The 16,477-nt window shown below is 37.9% G+C and overlaps 1 protein-coding gene, 2 non-coding genes and 1 pseudogene across 3 annotated transcripts in view; all 4 read right to left on the bottom strand.

Moving 5' to 3' along the window:
- Positions 1-16,477, bottom strand: part of LOC118643861 (zinc finger protein 709-like) — an 84,660-nt gene that overhangs the window by 58,278 nt on the left and 9,905 nt on the right. The gene's annotated exons all lie outside the window — the stretch shown is intronic.
- Positions 10,057-10,246, bottom strand: LOC118616733. The gene has a single exon (XR_004956700.1). It is a non-coding gene; the product is annotated as a U2 spliceosomal RNA (small nuclear RNA).
- Positions 10,292-10,384, bottom strand: LOC118616686 (annotated as a pseudogene).
- LOC118616625 lies at positions 11,984-12,146 on the bottom strand. The gene has a single exon (XR_004956618.1). It is a non-coding gene; the product is annotated as a U1 spliceosomal RNA (small nuclear RNA).

Here is a 16,477-nt window from a genome sequence, read left to right as displayed (position 1 = left end):
TAGTCCCATGTGTTCATTTTCTCCTTTGTTTTTATTGCTTTAGGTGATGTATCAGTGAAAATTCTGCTGTGTATGATGTCTGAAATTTTGTTGCCTACATTTTCTTCTAGGATTTTTATGGATTCATGAGTCACGTTTAAGTCTTTTATCCGTTTTGAGTTGATTCCTGTGTATGGTGTAAGTTGATGGTCTAGTTTCATTTTTCTGCACGTAGCTGTCCAATTTTCCCAGCACCATTTATTAAAAAGGCTGTCCTTACTCCACTGTATGCTCTTGCCACCTTTGTCAAATATTAATTGAGCATATTGCCTTGGGTCCATTTCTGGGTTCTCTGTTCTGTTCCACTGGTCTATATGCCTGTTCTTGTGCCAGTACCAGGCTGTTTTGATTACAGTGGCTTTGTAGTATAACCTGAAATCTGGTAATGTGATCCCTCCAACTTTGTTTTTTTTTTTTTTTTTTTAAGATTGCTGTGGCTATTCAAGGTCTATATGCCTGTTCTTGTGCCAGTACCAGGCTGTTTTGATTACAGTGGCTTTGTAGTATAACCTGAAATCTGGTAATGTGATCCCTCCAACTTTGTTTTTTTTTTTTTTTTTTTTTTTTTAAGATTGCTGTGGCTATTCAAGGTCTTTTTTGGTTCCATATGAACTTTTGAAGTATTCGTTCTAATTCTGTGAAGTATGCCATTGGTATTTTGATGGGGATTGCATTGAATCTATAGATTGCTTTGGGTAGTATGGACATTTTAACGATGTTAATTCTTTTAGTCCATGAACAAGGTATGTGCTTCCACTTTTTTATATCTTTCTCTATTTCTTTTTTCAATGACCTATAGTTTTCTGTGAATAAGTCCTTTATTTCCTTGGTTAAGTTTATTCCTAGGTATCTTAATTTTTTTGCTGCAATGGTAAATGGGATTGTTTTCTTAGTTTCTCTTTCTGTGAGTTCATCATTGGTGTATAAGAATGCCGTCGATTTCTTGACGTTAATTTTGTATCCTGCTACTTTGCCAAATTCATTTATTAAGTCTAATAGATTTTTGATGGAGTCTTTGGAGTTTTCTGCGTATAGTATCATGTCATCTGAGAATAATGACAGTTTCACTTTCTCCTTTCCAATTTGGATCCCTTTTATTTTTTCTTCCTGTCTAATTGCTGTGGCTAAGACTTCCAGTACTAGGTTAAATAAGAGTGGCGAGAGTGGGCATCCTTGCCTTGTTCCTGTTCTTAAGGGAAATGCTTTTAGTTTTTGCCCATTGAGTATGATATTGGCTGTAGGTTTTTCCATATATGGCCTTTGTTATGTCGAGATATCATCCCTCTATTCCCACATTGCTGAGTGTTTTTATCAGAAATAGATGCTGGATTTTATCGAAGGCTTTTTTGGCATCTATTGATATGATCATGTGGTTTTTATTCTTCATTTTATTTATGTGGTGTATCATGTTTATTGATTGGCAAATATTGTACCAGCCTTGCATCTCTGGGATGATCCCACTTGGTCATGGTGAATAATTTTTTTGGTGTATTGCTGGATCCATTTTGGCTATCATAGTGGGCTTGCCAAATTTTCCCTGTGGGTGTTGGTGTTCTGCTGTTTGTGGCTCCCTCTCCTGGATTTGGATAAGGCAGGGAATACCCACTTTAAACACCACTGTCAAGTCTTACTTTCCTGGTTAGAGTTGCTAGCCCAGGGAATGGTAGTTATCCTCTAGCTTTTTTGCCTGGAGGCTATTAATAGTGGTCACCTGAAGAACCTTGGTTTCTGAGTAGACTGAAAAACTCCCTCAGGTGCTCAGTGTAAGAGTATCTCCCAAGGGTGGGGCAGATGCTGGTTGTTAAAGGGCCTCAATTAGCATTTCAATGGCCACCAGGTGGGGTTGAATCTCCCAGGGAGGGGCCTCCACCTCTCCCCAGGGTCCTGGGATGGAGTAAGATGACCACAGTTCTGCGTGGCTGCTACTCAGCAAAAGCTCTGAGCGCCCTCCAAATTCCAAGTGTCCCCACACAGTTCCAGTCCAGTCTTCCCTCCCTCTGTCGGAGCCCAAGGTGAGTGGCTGCTGCTAATTTAGTCTCTGTTCCAGCTCTGTACTGTGGAGCCACTTGGGACTTTAACCCGAGGGCCCCGCTCTCAGCTAAGGTTGCCGCTCCCAGCTAAGGCCGTCACTCCTGGCCAAGGCTGTGGCAGCTCCCAGCCCAGGGAGTAGCACCTAGCCAAGGCCGCAGGTCCCAGCCGAAACTGTAGGTGTCAGCCGAGACCGCCGCAGGTCCCAGCCCAAGACGCTGTGGACAGTGGGCTCCCAGCCCCCTCTCGTGTCTTCGCAAGCCTACCAGGATTGAGTCAGTGTCCCTGGTTATGTGGTCCTCCAAGCTGCTTTTCGGTTGCCTTTTCCTGACGATTTGTCTTTATTTTCATTGTAATTCCAGTTTGGTCCTGAAAGATGGTCTGTGTAGGTTCCATTCACTCCGCTGCCATTTTCCTCTCCAAAATAGATTTTAAAACAAAAGTTATGCCTGGCTGGTGTGGCTCAGTGGTTGAGCATTGACCCCTGCACCAAGAGGTCACCCGTTCAATTCCCAGGCAAGGTACATGCCCAGGTTGTGGCTGATCCCCAGTGGGAGGCATGCAGGAGGCAGCTGATCTATGTTTTCTATCACGATGTTTCTCTCTCTTCCTCTCCCTTCCTCTCTCTCTAAAATCAATAAAATATATATATATATATATATATATATATATATATATATATATATAAAATACAAAAGAAAACAAAAAACCCCAAAAGTTATAACAAGAGATAAAGAATGATATTTTGTAATGATAAAGTGATCACTCCAAGAAGAAAATGTTTACAAGGGCAAACACATATGCATCTAATATAGGAGCACCTAAATATAACAATATTTAATATAATAAAAGCAAATATTGGACCTGTCTGGTGGGGCTCAGTGGATTGAGTGTAGTTCCAAGGACAGAGGTCCCAGTTTGATTTCCAATCAGGGTGCATGCCTGGGTTGCGGGCTCGATCCCCAGTGAGGGGCATGCAGGAGGTGTCATCAATGTTTCTATCTATCTCCCCTTCTCTCTTCCTCTTTATCTAAAAAGTCAATAAAAAAATATTTTTTAAAAAGAAAGCAAATATTGGTGGTCATAAATGGACACATTGATAGAATACAGTATTAATAAGGTATCTTAACATTCCATAGAAATCAATGGATAAATCATCCAGACAAAAATAAACAAGGACACAGAGGTCTTAAATACCACGTTAAATCCAATAGTTTTAATTCATGTACCTAAAACACTTTACCCCAAAGCATCAGAATATACAGTCTTTTCAAGTGCACATGGTACATTTTCCAGGATAGACCACATGTGCGCTACAAAACAAGTCTCAGTAAATCTAAGAAAATTGAAATCATATCAAGCTTCCTAACCAATCACAATAGGATAAAACTAGAAATCAACTACAAGAAAAAAACTGAAAAATATAAACACATGAAGGTTAAATAGCATGTTACTAAACAATAAAGGGTTAACAAGGAGATCAAGGAAGAAAGTCAAAAGATAACAAGACAAATGAAAATGAAAATACAATGACCACAGATCTATGGCGCACAGCCAAAGCAGTTCTAAAAGAAAAATTCATAGCAGTACAGGCGTACCTAAGAAACAAGAAAATGTCAACTAAACAAACTATCGTTACACCTAAATAAACTAGAAAAAGAACAACAAAGCCCAAGAGGAGCAGAGGAAGGAAATAATAAAGAACAGAGTAAAAATAAATAAAATAGAATCTAAAAATATACAAAAGATCAATTAAACCAAGAGCTAGTTCTTTCAAAATATAAACAACATTAATAAAACTTTAACTAGACTCATAAAATAAAAAAGGACAGAGCCCAAATACATAAAATCAGAAATGAAAGAGGAGAAGTGACAATGACACCACAGCAATATAAAAAATTCTAAGAAAATACTATGAATGATAATCTGCTAACAAATTAGAATCTGGAAAAAAAAGAATAAATTCCAAGAAACATACAATCTTCCAAGACTGAGTAAAAAAAAAACAACAGATAATCTGAATGAACATATGACAACTAACAAAACTGAATCAGTAATCAAAAATTCCCAAGAAACAAAAGTCCTGGACTGAATGGCTTCACAGGTAAATTTTACCAAATTAATAAAAATAATTAACACCTATTCTTCTTAAATTATTTCAAAAAATTCAAGAGAAGGGATGGCTCCCAAACTCAATCTATGAGGCCAGCATTACCTCGATTGCAAAACTATACAGGCCAATATCCCTGATGAACATAAATGCAAAAATTCTCAACAAAATATTAACTACTAAACCTAGCAATATATTAAGATCATATACCATGATCAAGTGGGATTTATTCCTGGGATGTGAGGTCAGTTCAATATTCTCAAATCAATCAACCTGATTCACCATACGAACAATAACAAAATTATATAGTCATATCAATAGATACAAAAAAAGTATTTGACAAAATTCAGCATTTACTTATGATTGAAATGAACAGTAAAGCAGGGTCAGAGGGAACATACCTGAACATAGAAGAGCCATATAGACAAACTTACAGCTAACATCATGAAAGAGGAGAAGTGACAATGACATCACTGCAAAATGGTTTTTCTTAAGATGAAAAACAAGGCAAGGATGTCCACTTTCACTACTTTATTCAACATAGTGTTAAAAGTCCTAGTCATAACAATCAGACAAGAAGAAGAAATAAAAGGCATCTAAATTGGAAAGGAAAAAGGAAAACTATTTTTATTTACAGATGACATGATACTATATAGGGAGAACCTTAAAGACTCCGCTAAAAACACGATTAGAACTGAAAAATGAATTCAGTAAGGTAGCAGGACACAAAATTAATATTCAGAAATTGATTGTATTTTTATATATCAATAACAAAATATCAGAAAGAGAAATTAAATACATATATCCATTTATACAAAATAGAATATCTAGAAATAAATTTAACCAAGGAGGGAAAACACCTGAGTTTGGAAAAATTATAAGCTAGTAAATAAATTAAAGAAGATACAAATAAATAAAAGCATATACCATGCTGAGGGATAGAAAGAATTACCATAATTAAAATGTCCATACTACACAAAACAATCTAGAGATTTAATGCAATGCCTAGCAAAATATTAATGGCATTTTCATAAAACTAGAACAAATGATTCTAAAATTTATATAATTAAAGACTGAATAGCCATAGCAATCTAGGGATAAAAGTAGGAGCTATCAAGATATCCAATACCAAACTATACTACAAGGCTATATTTATCAAAATGGCATTAAGACAGACACGTAGATAAATGGAACAGAACGGAGAACCCATAGACTAATTGACTATATGGTCAATTAATCTATGACAAGAAAGGCAAGAATATACAATAGGGTAAAAACAGTTTGTTTAATAAATGGTGTTGGAATAACTGGACAGATACATACAAAAATATTAAACTAGACCATATACTTACACAATGTACAGAATAAACTCAAAAGGGATTAAAAACTTAAATGTAAGACCTGAAACCACAAAACTCCTAGAAGAGAACATAGGCACTAAAGTCTCTGATATTGTTTTTATTAAAATTTTTTTCTGGTATATCTCCTCAGGAAAGTGAAACAAATGAAAAAATAATAAAATGGGACTACATCAAACTACATTTCCAATGCAAATGAAACCATCAACAAAGTGTAAACACAATCTACTTACTGGGAAAAATATTCAGCAATGATACATCTGATAAGGGGTTAATATTCAAAATTCATAAAAACCTCAAACAACCTAACAGCAACAAAAACAAACAGCACAACTTCAAAATGGGCAGAAGTTGCCTCAGCTGAGTGGCTTACTTTGTTTAGCGTCCTGCACACTAAAAGTTTGTGGATTTGATTCCCAGTCAGTGCACACACCTATGTTGCTGGTTTGATACCCCATTAGGGTGCGTATGGGAGGCAACTGGTTGATGTTTCTCTCTCACATCAATATTTCTCTCTCTCTCTTTCTCTCTCTCTCTCTCTCGCTCCCTAAAATCAATAAAAACATATTCTCTGGTGAGGATTAAAAAAAACAAAAACAGCCCTGGCCGGTTTTGCTCAGTGGTTAGAGCGTCGGCTTGCGGTCCAGAGAGACCTGGGTTCGGTTCCCACTAAGGGCACATATCTCTGTTGCAGTTTGTCCCCGGCCCTGGTTGGGTCATGGGGGTGGCAGCCACTCAACGTGTCCCTTTCACGTCGATGTTTCTCTCCCCCCCCACTCTATCTGAACAAAAAATGAAACAAACAAACAAACAAAAACAAAAACAAAAAAACAGTACTGAGTTTCCTTAAAAAATTAAAAATAAAACTAACTTATGACCCAGCAATTCTACTTTTGGGTATTTACCCAAAGAATCAAAAACGCTACTTCAAAAGGATATATTCATCCCTATGATTATTGCAGCATAATCGGCAATAGCTGAGATATCAACCTAAGTGCCCATTAATATACAATTGGGTAAAGAAAAGGTGGTATAAACAATAAACTATTACTTGGTCATAAAAGTGAAATTTCACCATTTGCAGAAACATGAGTGAAACTAGAGGGTATTATGCTAAGTGACATAAGTCAGACAGAAAAAGATAAATACCATATGATTTCATGTATATGTGTAATCTAAGTAACAATAGAAACAAACAAATAGAGCAGAAATAGATTATAGATACAGAGAACAAACTGACAGGGGCTCGGGGGCCTCGGTGAAAAAGTTGAAGGAACTATGAAGTACAAATTGTGAATTACAATATAGTCATGGGATGTAAAGTACAGCATAGGGAATATAATCAATAATATTGTAATATCTATGTACAGTTCTAGATTGATACTAGATTTATTATGCAAATTACTTCATAAATTCTATAAAAGTCTGACCACTATGCTGTACACCTGAAACTAATCAATGAAGAAAGTGTAAACCAGAAAAAAACTGGTTGTCAAGATTAATAAAATTGATAAACACCTACTCAACATAACTTAGATGAACACAGAAATTACAATATAAGGTCACCATGGGTAATTCCAGGATTTATGAGAGGTGGTCTCTGCAGCCTCTATGATGAAGGCGTTTCAGAGGACACCACTGTGTGTGCCTGTTGTGTGGCAATTTAAAGAGTCTAGAACTTTCAAACATTGGAGTACTTATTCAATATTGGCCAATTTGCCAGTAACAGCATGAATGGGCTCTAATAAAAATTTTAAACCAGGAATGAATATGTTGTTTCTCAAACTCCAAAATAATCTAGAAAATGTTGTGGGTGCTGGGAGGAATTTCTAGCTATTTCTTCATGGTGTCTGAAAGGAAGTGGTCTTCAGTTTATTAAATAACTTTTTAAAATATATTCAAGGAATCAGGGCCCATAATCCTGGGGCTAATCCATGTTTTGTCAGCCTGTTTTTTTTTTTAATCCTCACCCAAGGATATTTTTCTGTTCATCTTCAGATAAAGTAGGAGGTAGGGGGAGAGAGGGAGAGAGAGAGAAACATTCACGTGAGAGGGACACATTGACTGGTTGCCTCCCGCAAGACCCCGACCAGGGCCAGGGACGAAACATAACCGAGGTACATGCCCTTGACTGGAATCGAACCCGAGACTCATTGGTCTGTGGGCTGACACTCTAACCACTGAGCCAAACTGGCCAGGGCTTGTCAGTCTCTTTTTTCAATACATCTATGTCCTGAATGTCAAACAAATGTTCACAAAACAGAATGCCATCATTACCATGTCATACTTGTTATTCCAGAGCACGGTAAACGCAGTCCAGCTCCTATCTGCAGAAACTGTGTGCGGTGGTAATAGTGTTGAGGTTTCCTGAGAGTAACCAGGTAAAGGTGCATCATGTCCCTTCAGAGGTGAAAGTTAACTGCAGCTAAAATACTCTTGACATAGGCATTGAACAAAACAGGCCTATCCAAAGTTGTGACAGCAGAACGTGTACCGGTTGCTGTGTGGATAAAATAGCAATTTCCATAGTGCTGGGAGCTGGGTGTAGGGTTATATTTGGTGTGTCCACAGCCCCAAGTTGTGGTAACCCAGTGTGAAATGTTATTCATTCTCTGCAGGTTTAAAATGGGACAAATTCAGCTGTTCAAAAGAGAAGCCATAGGGATAATCACTTCTACCTAGATGGGTTCTTGTAAGTTTTCAATTTTTGAGGGTCCTCTTTAATTTACACTAGACCATTTAAGTAATGTTTTTTGAAATATGTTTTCATTGATATTTTAGAGAGAGAGATAGAAACATCGATGTGAGAGAGAAAGAAACATCAATTGGCTGCCTCCTGCACACCCCCACATTGGGGACCAAGCCCACAACCTGGGCATGTGCCCTGACCAGGAATCAAACTGGGACCTCTTAGTCCATAGGATGACGTTCGATCCACTGAGCCACACTGGCTGAGCTGTACTCAGTAATTTGACTAGGATTAGGGACCATGGAGTCTCACACTGGAAAGCCTAATGAGGAAGTGGTGAAGACAATTTAATTGTAATTTATCAGTTATTGGTTCAGAGTTTTCCTGCTTACTAAGGGACACCTGAGCAGCCCCAGGAATGAACTCTGGGACACCTTGTAGGCATGGAAGTGCTCCCTCCCCCAGGCTTCCATTCTCACAAGTGAGGAACCTATCAGCCTCATTAATGTTTTATCTCAAATGAACACCTAATCCACAAATCTTTTGTTCATGATACAGAACAACTGATCCTCACGGACTTCTCAATGTACCAAAACGACCCTCTGAGTGAAGCTGAACTGTGGGTGCAAAACTCAGATATGAGACCTAAAACATCACAAGCACAACCTCAGAAAGCATGTAACCTCTACTCCCCCACATGAACTCCCCGCTTTCCAGAGCTCTAGTTTCTCTCAGTGTAAAGGCTCCTTTCAAGGTGGGTGTGAGCAGGTAAAACACCAGAAGGGGGCAGCACCCCAGGAAGAACAATGGAACCTTCAAATGCTTCAGGCTTCTGCTCAGTACGAGTTGCTTTGGAACTCTGGTACCCTTTCCTTTCTCAGCAACTCCCAGGAGATGAAGAATTTAAAAAGCATGGACCACCACCTGCAGATTTTTATTAATAAGGACATCAAATAAAAGACACTCTCTCTAACCTTGTTGGAAGGGACATTATCAGGTACCTAACTGCGAATGCCCATCTACCCCTGTCTCTGGAACTCACTTTAACTTGCAATAGACACTAAAGACTCCTCAAGGATAAGAAGCCACTGACGTCAGAGACAGACAGCTATCCCAAGACACTGACAAGGCCTGTATACCAGATATTGAACTCAGAAACCATTAGTTTTGATTTTCTTTATCTGTGTGCTAATTATATTAGTCATAATAATACTAATACTTATATTTTGGGTTTTCCTGCATAGCCCAACTGTTAATGATTGTTGAATATGTATAAAATTACTTTCAATAGTTTCCACAGCTTATGTAAATATTATACTAGATGCAAAATACAGAAAAGTGAAACAGGCAGCAAAAACTTGGATCATGATTGTTTGTGGGATAGAAATGATCCAGTGTTTTTCACAATGAATATAACCTCAGGCTTAAACTTCTATGGTAAAAAGTTAGTCTTTGCCCTAAGAGAGCCCTTTCCATTGTTCTCGTGCATCTAGGTTAGCATACCTTTGAAATGTTAGAGTAAAAGGATGGTTGTTCTGTAGTTTAGTTGTAACTTTGATGTGGTTGTCTAGATAGTGGATCTTAAGCATTCTCACTACACGATAACATTATGAGGTGATAAATGTGTTAATTAACCTGGAAAATCTTATATTCCTTAGAACCTGGATTGCAAAACTCTTTTACACTGCAAAACTTTTATGACATTATTTACTTATTTAAACAGCTTTATTGAGGTATAATACACATGCTGTAAAGTGCATTAAAGCATACAGGTTCTGCGGTTCTTAGTATATTTGTAGATATGTAACATCATTACCACAGTCAATTTTTATTTTTTTTGCACCATTCCCAGAGGTACTGCAATACCGGGTTGATGCGTGGAGTGGACAGAGCAAGCTCCTATTCCATTTTCCTGATCCAAATATCCATTTAATATATTGTCCCAGATAGAGGATGTATCAGATATTAAACTGATAAGAAAAGAAATTACAATTGATCGTAGCCAAAAGGCCGAGAAGCGATTAATTTTTATCTTATTTATTTTATTGCTATTGTTATTTGTTTTCCCACTGTGTGACTGGCTTCAGTGCCTACAGCCTATGGGCAGAGGCTGGGCAATGGTTCAATGCCACAGTTTGCTCTGGCGTTGATACCAAACACTACATGGGTCTGAGGCCACCTGTCACTACTTGAGCCAAATTAAGCAGAGATAGGGTTGAATCATATATGAGCATTTATTCCAATAATGCCAGCAGTATGGGGAGACGAGTAGGTCATCCTGGAAATTCTGCTCTGACTCCTCCTATTAGTTGGCTGATTATATAGGGTAAGTAAGAAAGGGCTGCTTGCAAGGGTAGAAGGGACAGGGTCCGTGGTCTGTGTGTCTCCTTCCAGGATCTTCAAGTCCGATAACAAGGTGGCTAATCTTCTATGATGTTACAAATAGCTCAGCTTATTCCTAGGACTGAAGAATGGTCAGCATTTCTGAGGCAAACTCCCAGAGTGGGGCGGGTCAGGGTCCTGGCACAGCAACCAAATCAAAGTGTGTCCTGTCCTTGGTCTGTTCTCAAAATGTGCTTCCTTTCTGAGCAATGGACCCATCTGGGCTCTGAGGCATCTTGTCTTTTCACAGCTTTGTTTCATCCTCCAGCTTCCCAGGGTCTGTAAGAAAACCTCTTCTCTATAGTTAGTAAGATGAAAATTATTAAATAACTGTGGCTCTATTGTTATTACATGCCCTTCCCCCTGTCAGCATCAGGCACTATGAGAGACCCAGGGAGACAGGCCTGCCATAACACCAAACCCATATATACTACAATCAATTGTTTAAATATGTTTTTATTGATATTTTAGAGAGAGAGAAGGGAGAGAAAGAAACATCACTGTGGAGAGAAACATCCATCGGCTGCCTCCCGTATGCCCCCTACTGGGGACCCAGCCCACAACCTGGGCATGTGCCCTGACTGGGAATGGAACTGGGACTTCTGAGTCCATGGGACCACACTCAAGCCATTGAGCCACACCAGCTGGACCCGTAGTCAGTGTTTAAACATTGTTGTCACCTGAAAGAGACACTGCTCTGCTGGTTAGCTATCACTCCCAATCTTCCCATCTTCCTCCTCCAATCCCTAGCTTTAAATAACCACTGGTCTACTTTCGTCTCTATAGATTTCCCTTGTGGGTTTTTCATATGAATGAAATTAAATATGGTCTTTATGATTGATTTCAGTCACTTAGTAATTTTTTCAAGGCCCAGCCTGTTGTAGCACTTAGCAATATCTCATTCATTATTATGACTGAATAATATTTCACTGAATGAATAAAACGTGTTGTGTTTATTTATTTACCCATTAATGGACATTTGGATTGTTTCCACTTTTGGCTACTAAGACTAATGTTGCTATATAATGCATGTATAAATTTTTGTTCAGATATGTGTTTTCATTTTTCATGGGCATATATACCTAGAAGAATTGATGGATTACATGGTAAATCTAGGTTTAATTTTTGAGGAACTCCCAGACTCCTTTTCCAGAGTGGCTGCACCATTTTATATTTGCACCGCCCTTAACATGACCTCCATCCATTCTAGGTGTTGTAGAGTGGTGTCTCACTGGTGTTTTGATTTGTATTTCCTTGATGACTAATGATATCTAGCATTTTTCATATGCTCTTGGCCATTTGTATATCTTCCTTGGGAAAATGTATATGCAGATACTTTGCTATATTTAAATTGACTTATTTACTTTTTTTTCCCCCCAGGGGAGAGCATGAACACAGTCCCCCGCTACCACAAATTATGCAGTTGAGTTTCCCACATTTAGGAAAATCACAGGGGTCAGCACATCCACAATACAATGGATAAACCTCACCCTGGGAAAACCACCTTCATGATCATGGTATCTCCCTGTCAGGTAAGTATGACTTATTTGATTTTTTAGAATTAAGTTGTAAGAGATCTTTAGATATTTTAGATAAAAGTTATTTTCCTAAAATGTATATACTATTTGCTTAAAACATTTTTTCTTTTTTGATTTTAGAGAGAGAGAGGAAGGGGGAGAGAGAGAGGGAGAGAGAGAGAGACAGAAACATCGATGATAGAGAACATTGATCAGCTGCCTCCTTCATGCCCCCCACTGGAGATCGGGCCCACAACCTGGGCAAGTACCCTGACCAGGAATCGAACCAGCAGCCTCTTGGTACATGGGTTGATACTCAACCACTAAGCCACAATGGCCGGGTTAGATAAAAGTTCTTTATCAGATATATGATTTGCAAAATTTTATTCCAATCTATGGATTCTGTTTTTATTCTATTGCCCTAAAATTTTACTTTAATTGTGGTAATATACACAGAATAAAATGTACACTTGCACCATTTTTAGGTGTATACTCAGGAGTATAAAATACATTGACATTGTGAAAACAATCTCCAGAACTATTTTTATCTTGCAAAAGTGAAACTCTACTTATCGGACAAATCCTCATTCTTCCTCTACTGAGGCCCCTGGCCACAAGCATTCTACTTTTGTCTCTGGGAATTGACTACTCGCAAAGGTACCTCATACATGTGTAATCATATAGTGTTTGATCTTTTGTGACTGGCTGAATTCACTTAGCATAATGTCCTTAAGGATCATTTGTGTTGCAGCATGTCAGATTTGCTTTCTTTTTAAAAAGCTGAATACTCCTAATGTATGTACCATTTTTTTTTTTTTTGACACATTCAACTGTTGGTGAGTGCTTAGTTATTTCTACCTTTTGGCTATTGTGAATAATGCTAATATGAACATGAGTGAACATGTATCTGTTTAAGTCTCTGCTTTGATTCTACTTCTAGTTTAAGAAATAGAATTGCTCATCAGATGGTAACCCGGTTTGTAAGTTTTTGACTAATTACCATGTTGGTTTTTTTCTGTTTAATATTATTTTATATTTTTTCTTTATTGATTTTAGAGAGAGAGGAAGGGAGAGGGAAAGAGAGATAGAAACATCAATAAGAGAGAAACATCAATTGGCCGCCTCCTGTAAGCCCCCCACTGGGGGTTGGGCCCACAACCTGGGCATGTGCCCTTACTGGGAATTGAACCAGCAACCTCTTGGTGCATGGGTTGACACCCAACCACTGAGCCACACCAGCCAGGCTACCATGCTGTTTTTTATACTGTGAACAGAGTATTATATTCCCAGCAGCAGTACACAGGGTTCCAAAGAGTGTTTCCACGTTCTTGATGGTGTCCTTTGAACCATAAAAGTCATTAATTTGATGAAGTACAAATTATTCCCCCCATGCCCAATTTTTGCTCCTGGTGTCTTACCTTTGTCAAATTCAAGGTTGGTATATTTTTCCTATGTTTTATCAAAGTGGGTGATAGTTTATTCTTTAGTTTTTAATTCTTGCTGGTAAATTATTGTATGAGTGTCTTGCAAGGATAAAACCAATTTCTTTTGCATATGGCTGTGTAGTTGGCCCAGTACAAATTTGTGAAAAGAACAAATTGGCATCTTTTTAGAAAACTAGTTCACCTTACATATATGGCCTTATTTCTTCTTTTTTTCTTCATCCTTACCTGAGGACATTTTTGCATTTATTTTCAGTTAGAGTGGGAGGAGAAGGAGGAGGAAGAGAGAAAGAGAAACATCAATGTAAGAGAGACACGTTGACTGGTTGCCACCCACATGATCCCAGTCAGGGCTGGGGACAAACTGCAACTGAGGGACATGCCATTAGCAGCAACCAAACCCGGGACTCTCTGGTCCATGGGCCGATGCTCTAACCGCTGAGCAAAACTGGCCAGGGCATGGCCTTATTTCTCATAACTAAATTCATGTCATAGGTCTGTATGTCTATTCTTGTGTCAGTACCACACTATCTTGATTACCATGCATATTACAAGGTTTAGAAATGAAGAAGCGTTACTCCTATCACTTGAGTTTTCATTTTCAAGATTGCTTTGGCTATATGGCTTCCTTGCAACTCCATGCGATTTTATGAAACAGCCTGCCAGTTTCTATAAAGAAATCAGTTGGGATCACGACAGTATTGTGCTAAATCTCTACATCATTTTGGGGAAAATGCCATTTCAACAATGTTAAGTCTTCTGGACCATGGAATTGAGATGAATTTTCCCATTCATTTATACATTAATACATTTTATTCTATGTTTTGTAGTTTTCTAAGTATTTATTTTATAATTCTTTTGCTAAATTTATTCCTAAGTATTGTATTTTTTTTATTGTAAATGCATTTAAAATTTTTTATTAGAGTGTCCATTTAAAGTGCATAAAAATAATTGATTTTTTTTGTCTTTTTTTAAATTAATTTATTTTTGTTACAGATGTTTCTCCTTTCTGCCCCATTGACACCGTCCTCCCCACACCCCCCCATCCCCAGCTTTGTTGTCCATGTCCATCGGTTATGCGTACATGCATATAAGTTCTGTGGTTTATCTCTTCCCTCCCCCCTCCCCTTCTTCTGAGGGTTGTCATTCTGTACCCCACTTCCACATCTCTGGGTCTACCCTGTTCCTCAGACTGTTATGTTCATTACATTCCACACATAAGTGAGATCATGTGATATTTGTCTTTCTCTGCTTGGCTTGTTTCCCTTAGGATAATACTCACCAGGTCCCTCCATGTTGTCCTAAAGGATAAGAGATCTTTCTTTCTTACAGCTGCATAGTACTCCATTGTGTATAAGTACTACTGCTTTTTTATCCATTCGTCTACTGATGGACATTTGGGCTGTTTCCAGATCTTAGATATTGTAGATAGTGTTGCTATGAACATGGGGGTACATATATTCTTTCTGATTGGTGTTTCAGGCTTCTTAGGGTATATTCCTAGAAGTGGGATCACTGGGTTAAATGGCAATTCAATTTTAATTTTTTTGAGGTAACACCATATTGTTTTCCATAGTGGCTGCACCAGTCTGCATTCCCACCAGCAGTGTACTAGAGTCCCCTTTTCTCCACACCTTTGCCAACACTTGTCGTTTGATGATTTGTTGATGGCGGCCATTCTGACAGGTGTGAGGTGATACCTCATTGTTGTTTTAATTTGCATCTCTCTGATGATTAGTGATGTTGAGCATTTCTTCATATGTTTTTTATCCATTTGTATGTCCTGTTTGGAGCAGTGTCTCTAGTTCTGCTCATTTTTCAATCAGATTCTCTGTCTTCCTTTGTTGAGTTGTATGAGCACTCTATATATTTTGGAAATTAACCCCTTATCTCATATATCATTGGCAATTATGCTCTCCCATAAAGTGGGTTGCCTTTCCATTTTGATGGTTATTTCTTTTGCTGTGTAGAAGCTTTTGAGTTTGATGTAGTCCCATGTGTTCATTTTTCCCTTTGTTTGTGTTGCCTTAGGTAATGTATCAGTGAAAATTCTGCTGCGTATGATGTCCGAAATTTTGTTGTCTACCATTTTCTTCTAGGAATTTTATGGATTCACAAGTCACATTTAAGTCTTTTATCCATTTTGAGTTGATTCTTGTGTATGGTATAAGTTGATGGTCTAGTTTCATTTTTTTGCATGTAGCTGTCTAATTTTCCCAACAACGTTTATTAAAGAAGCTGTCTTTATTCCATAGTATGCTCTTGCCACCTTTGTCGAACATTAATTGAGCATAATCTTTTGGGTCCATTTCTGGGTTCTTTGTTGTGTTCCACTGATCTGTGTGCTTGTTCCTGTGCCAGTACCAGGCTGTTTTGATTACAGTTGCTTTGTAGTATAACCTGATATTTGGTATTTTGATCCCAACCTACTTTGTTCTTATTTTTCAGATTGCTGTGCCTATTTGGGGATTTTTTTTGGTTCCATATGAACTTTTGAAGTTTTTGTTCTAGTTCTGTGAAGTATGTCATTGGTATTTTGATGGGGAATGTATTGTATTGTATAGAAGGCTTTGGCTAGTACCGACATTTTAATGATGTTAATTCTTCCAATCCATGAACAAGGTATATGCTTTCACTTTTTTATATCTTCCTTTATTTCTTTTTCAATGTCTTGTAGTCTTCTGCAAATAGGTTCTTTACTTCTTTGGTTAAGTTTACTCCTAGGTATCTTAATTTTTTTGCCATGATGGTATATGGAAATGTTTTTGTATTTTCTCTTTCTGTGAGTTCATCATTGGCGTATAAGAATGCCGTCGATTTCTTGACGTTAATTTTGTAACCTGCTACTTTGCCAAATTCATTTATTAAGTCTAGTAGATTTTTGATGGAGTCCTTAGGGTTTTCTATGTATA

Source organism: Molossus molossus, unplaced genomic scaffold (genome assembly GCF_014108415.1).
Source record: "Molossus molossus isolate mMolMol1 unplaced genomic scaffold, mMolMol1.p scaffold_m16_p_4, whole genome shotgun sequence".
Classification (NCBI taxonomy): domain Eukaryota; kingdom Metazoa; phylum Chordata; class Mammalia; order Chiroptera; family Molossidae; genus Molossus; species Molossus molossus.
The sequence above is the reverse complement of the archived record's forward strand: the minus strand, read 5'-3'. Positions and strand labels throughout refer to the sequence as shown.